Source organism: Otolemur garnettii, unplaced genomic scaffold (genome assembly GCF_000181295.1).
Source record: "Otolemur garnettii isolate 467f Iridium unplaced genomic scaffold, OtoGar3 scaffold00156, whole genome shotgun sequence".
Classification (NCBI taxonomy): Eukaryota; Metazoa; Chordata; class Mammalia; order Primates; family Galagidae; genus Otolemur; species Otolemur garnettii.
The window spans coordinates 4,306,588-4,312,371 of NW_003852551.1; the positions used below are offsets into that span (position 1 = coordinate 4,306,588).

At 43.6% G+C, this 5,784-nt stretch overlaps 1 protein-coding gene across 1 annotated transcript in view; it reads right to left on the minus strand.

Moving 5' to 3' along the window:
* The window catches only part of DNAJC8 (DnaJ heat shock protein family (Hsp40) member C8), a 31,882-nt gene that overhangs the window by 14,057 nt on the left and 12,041 nt on the right, over positions 1-5,784 (minus strand). The window lies entirely within an intron of this gene.

Genomic DNA, 5,784 nt, shown 5'->3' on the forward strand with positions numbered 1-5,784 from the left:
TGCAGCCATCATTGTTGTTTGGCGGGCCTGGGCTGGATTCGAACCCGCCACCTTAGGTGTATGTGGCTGGCGCCTTAGCCACTTGAGCCGCAGGCACTGAGCCAACATCTGAAGTTTCAATCGCAAAGTTGAGAATAAATGAAAACCTAGCATTATGAAGATGAGTAATAATTTGGGGGAAGAGGGGGATAGAAAAGTATCAAGTTTCTATTATGGGGTTGGGCATGGTGGCTCACACCTGTAATACTAGTGCTTTAGGAGGCTCAAGTAGAGGATTACTTGAGCCAGGAGTTCAAGACCAGCCTGAACAACACAGCAAGTCCCTGTCTCTACAAAAAAATTAAAACTTTAGCCAGGTAAGGTAGAACATGCCCGTACTCCCATCTGTTCAGGAGGTTGAGGCAGGATGTGCATAGGAGCCCAGGAGTTTGAGGCTGCAATTTGCTATGATGATACCACTGCAGTCTAATCCAGGTGACAGAGGAAGACCCTGTCTCAAAAAAATGAAAAGTTCCTATATGTTCCTTATATAGGTTGAGAATCCCTAATCCCCAAATCTGATATCCAAAATGCTCCAAAATCTCAAACTTTTTTGAATGTCAGCATGATGTTCAAAGGAAATGCCCATTGGAGCATTTTAAATTTTCAGATTAAAGATGCCCAACCAGTATTCTGTAAATATTCTAAAATATGAAAAAATCTGAAATCCAAAAGAAAATCTGAAATCTGACACTTCTTGGTCCCAAGCATTTAATAAGAGATACTGGGCTGGGTGAGGTGGCCCACTCCTGAAATCCTAGCACTCTGGGAGGCCAAGGCAGGTGGACTGCCTGAGCTCACAGGTTCAAGACCAGTTTGAGCAAGAGTGAGACCCTGTCTCTAAAAATAGCCAGGAGTTGTGGTGGGTGCCTGTAGTCCCAGCTGCTTGGGAGGCTGAAATAAGAGAATTGCTTCAGCCCAAGAGTTTGAGATTGCTGTGATATATGACACCACGGCACTGTACCACACATCAAAGTGAGATTCTATGTCAAGAAAAAAAAAAAAATAAAAGAGATTCTCAACCTGTGCTGAACACTAAGAGGGATAAAAAGCAGATACAAGACATAATCTATTTCCTGAAAGAACTTCTTACATAAAACAGTGTTTCTCAATTCTGGCTGTGCTCCAACCTTGTGAAGCTTTTCAAAAATAGAGTGGTCTTGCCCGGCACGGTGGCTCACGCCTATAATCCTAGCACTCTGGGAGGCCAAGGGGGTTGGATTGCCTGAGCTCACAGGTTCGAGACCAACCTGAGCAGGAGTCAGACCCCACCTCTAAAAAAATGGCTGGGCGTTGTGGCAGATACCTACTTGGGAGGCTGAGACAAAAGAATCACTTGAGACCAAAAGTTTGAAGTTGCTATAAGTTGTGACACTAGGGAACTCTACCAAGGATGACAAGTGAGGCTCTGTCTCAAAAAGAAAAAAAAAAAAAAATTGAGCAGTCTGGCCTGGTAAGGTGGCTCATGCCTGTCACCCTAGCATTCTGGAAGGCCGAGGTGAGTAGACTACTTGAAGTCAGGAGTTTGAGACCAGCCTGAGCAAGAGTGAGACCTTGTCTCAACTAAAAATAGAAAAAACTAGCCAGGCATTATGGTGGGCTCCAGCTACTCAGGAGACTGAGTTAAGAGGTCACTTCAGCCCAGGAATTTGAAGTTGCTGTGAGCTATGATGACATAGCACTCTAGCCAGGGCAATAGAGTGAGACTGTCTCAAAAAGACAAAAAAACCTCCACAAGTGATTCTTTCAGACATCATGGGTAAAAACCACCCACGTACTATCACTGACAGATAAAACCACCAGTTGGAACAGAGAGAACTGTGGTGAGGGATAATAACAAATGTGAACCTAAAGCTAAATTTGGCATTCCTGAAACCATAATCCTGGGTCTTGGCTTTTGTTTTGTTTTGAGAAAGAGTCTCACTCTGTCACCCTAGGGTAGAGACCCGTGGCGTCACAGCTCACAGGAATCTCAGATTCCTGGGTTCAAGTGATCCTCTTGCCTCAGACTTCAGAGTAGCTGAAACTACAGGCACCTACCACCACACCCAGCTAGTTTTTCCTACTTTTAGTAGAGATGAGATCTCACTCTTGCTCAGGCTGGCTCAAACTCCTGAGCTTAAGTGATCCACCCACCTTGGCCTTCTGAGTGCTGAGATTACAGGCATGAGCCACTGTGCCCACTCTCATAATGCTGGGTTTTAATATTAACTGCAATCACTTATTAGCTGAGACCCTGAGGAACCCACTTAGCCTATCTTTTGTCTCAATTTCTGTAAATAGGACAATACCAGGTGCCTGCATCTAACTGGATTGTTGTAAGGATGAAAAAAAGTAATGTAAATATAGAAATGAGCACACTGTTTAACACCTATTGATCATAGCACAGAATGAGGACATACTATGTGCCAAGACTAAGTGCTTGCTATACAATATCTCATTCAAATCCTTATAACAACTTTAACATTATTATATACTTTTACAAATAGGGTAGCAAGCACAGAAAGGCTAAAAGTTCACAATGCTTGTAAGTGGTACAGTCAAGACTTTGTTTAAGTCATATAGCTCCAACTACTATACTATTAAGCCATATTAATTACTAAGAACTCTTATTACTGAATTCTTTATGTAGCTATATAAAAAGTTAAGTCTTTATTTTCGTGTTTCGTAGAGAAGGGGTCTCACTGTGTTGCCTAGGCTGGTCTCAAACTCCTTAACCGCAAGTGATACTCCCAAAGTGCTGGAATTACAGGAATGAGCCACTATTCCCAGCCAAAAGTTGTTTTGACTCTGGACTTTAATGCTTATTAAATTAGGAACAACTGCTAATGCATTATATTAGGAAATATTAAATTCTACAAAAAGTAAGAAAAAGCTAAATATAAGTATAGAGGAAAGCTCAGGAAGGAAAGAAAAAGCTCTAAAGTTATATAATGGGAAATGATTGCACAGACAAAAAAACCATTTGGCTTCAGAGTAGATCAGAAGATGACTATGAGTCAGCAATATGGGGAAGGTTACTATATTAGAGAAGAAACCACAACCTGTGCAGGAGTGAGACCCTGTCTACTAAAAATAGAAAAACTAGCTGGCTGTTGTGGTAGGTGCCTATAGTCCCTGCTATGGGGGAGGCTGAAGCAGGAAGATCTCTTGAGCCCAGGAGTTAAGGTTGCTGTGAACTATGATCACATCACTGCACTTTAGCCTAGGCAACAGAGTGAGACCAAGGGAATGAGAAAGGGAAAGGAAAAAGGGTTAAGGGTTAATTAGCTGTCAAAACTGGAAGGATTTTTTTTAAAGGTTGTATAAAACTTTGCAGTTCAAGTTATGAAACATTAAGAATGGGCAAGAGAGGGCAGTGCCTGTGGCTCAAAGGGGTAGGGCGCCAGTCCCATATGCTGGAGGTGGTGGGTTCAAACCCAGCCCCAGCCAAAAAACTGCAATAAATAAATAAATAAGAAAGAACATTTATTAAAAAAAAAAAAGAATGGGCAAAAGAGAGGACAGCGCCTGTGGCTCAAAGGAGTAGGCCACCGGCCCCATATACCAGAGGTGGCAGTTTCAAACCCTGCCCTGAAAAAACTAAAAAATTAAAAAAAAAAAAAAAAAAAAGAATGAGCAAGAGGCTCGGCGCCCATGCAGCTCCCTGGTTAGGGCAGGTTCAAACCCCATCCAGGCCTGCTAAAACAACAACTACAAAAAAAAAAAAAAAAAGCTGAGCATTGTGGCAGGTACCTATAGTCCCAGCTACTTGAGAGGCTAAGGCAAGAGAATCACTTAAACTCAAGAGTTTGAGGTTGCTGTGAGCTGTGACACTACAGCACTCTACTGAAGGTGACATAATGAGACTCTGTCTCAAAAAAAGAACGGGCAAGAGTCAGAGGTCGCAGATCTCCTTTCTGGGGAATTTCAAAAAGTACTCTTTGTATTAATCCAGAAAGCTCTTGGATATTTGCTGAAGTTGGCAGCAAATATAAAGATAAAATTATTGAGGCATGGGATATTTAAAAGATGTTACAAAGCATTTGACATGTTTTCTCCTGGAAGCCAGGGGATTTGGTTAAGTATGACTCCATACAACAGTGTCTTTCCTTTTTTTGAGACAGAGTCTCAAGCTGTCCCCCTGGGCAGAGTGCCGTGGCATTACAGCTCACAGCAACCTCCAACTCCTAGGCTCAAGCGAGTCTCCTGCCTCCACCTCCCAAGTAGCTGGGACCACAAGCGCCCGCCACAACGCGCGGCTATTTTTTGGTTGCAGCCATCATTGTTGTTTGGCGGGTCCGGGCTGGGGATTCGAACCCGCCACCTTAGGTGTAAGTGGCTGGCACCTTAGCCCATTGAGCTATAGGCGCCAAGCCACAACAGTGTCAAACTATTTTATCTCCCAGCATGCTTAAACCTACAGTTAAACTCTTTTGGTACACTTAAATTATAGTAATCAAAAAAAAAAGAGCAAAAAAAGGGGGAGGTGGCTCATGCCTATAATCCCAGCACTTTGGGAGGCTGAAGCGGGTTGACCACTTGAACTTGTAAGTTTGAGACCAGCATGAGCAAAAGTGAGACCCCATCTCTAAAAATAGCTGGGCATTATAGCGGGCGCCTGTAGTCTCAGGTACTTGGGAGGCTGTGGCAAGAAAATCACTTGAGCCCAAGACTTTGAGGTTGCTGTAAGCTATGATGCCATAGCACTCTACTGGGGGCAAGAAAATGATAGTCTGTCTCAAAAAAAAAAAAAAAAAAAAGGAATGTGCTTTGAACTTCTTTCAAAAATATATTAATGATCTTTAAAAATTTTCACAGCATGGCCTGGGCCCATAGCACAGGGGTTACGGTGCCAGCCACATACACCAAGGGTGGCAAGTTCAAACCAGCCCAGGCCAGCTAATTAACTGCAACAAAAAAATAGCCAGCATTGTGGCAGGCACCTGTAATCCCAGTTTCTTGGGAGACTGAGGCAAGATAATCACTTAAGCCCAAGAGCTGGAGGTTGCTGTGAGCTGTGATGCCACAATACTCCACTGAGGGCAACATAGTGAGACACTGTCTAAAAAAAAAAAAAAAAAAAAGGCAGTGGCACGTGTGGCTCAGTAGAGCACCAGCCCCATATACCAAGGGTGGCAGGTTTAAACCCAGCCCTAGCCAAACTGCAACAAAAAATAGCCAGACATTGTGTCGGGCACCTGTAGTCCCAGCTACTTGGGAGGCTGAGGCAAGAGAATCGCCTAATTCCAAGAGCTGGAGGTTGCTGTGAGCTGTGATGCCACAGGACTCTACCGAGGGCAACAAAGGAAAGACTCTGTCTCTAAAAAAAAAAGAAATTTGCAGCATACCTAAGATCCTCTCATGGCACATCACCTGAAAATCACTACCATACAAGCTCTACTATTCTATTCTACCTTGCACTTCTCTCTCTTAATTAAGGGGTTGGAGAGACTCTATTTGAATATAAAATTCATTCTATTCACAGTCAAGCTATGGTCATTAAGTTAGATTTTATGTCACTCTGAGTTTTTTTTTAAAAAAAGTTACAAAGCCTCAAGTTAAAAAGGAAAAAAAAGGCTCCGCGCCTGTGACTCAAGCGGCTAGGGCGCCAGCCACATACACCTAAGGTGGTGGGTTCGAATCCCCAGCCCGGGCCCACCAGACAACAATGATGGCTGCAACCAAAGAAATGGCCGGGTGTTGTGGCGGGCGCCTGTAGTCCCAGCTACTTGGGAGGCTGAGGCAGGAGACTCGCTTGAGCCC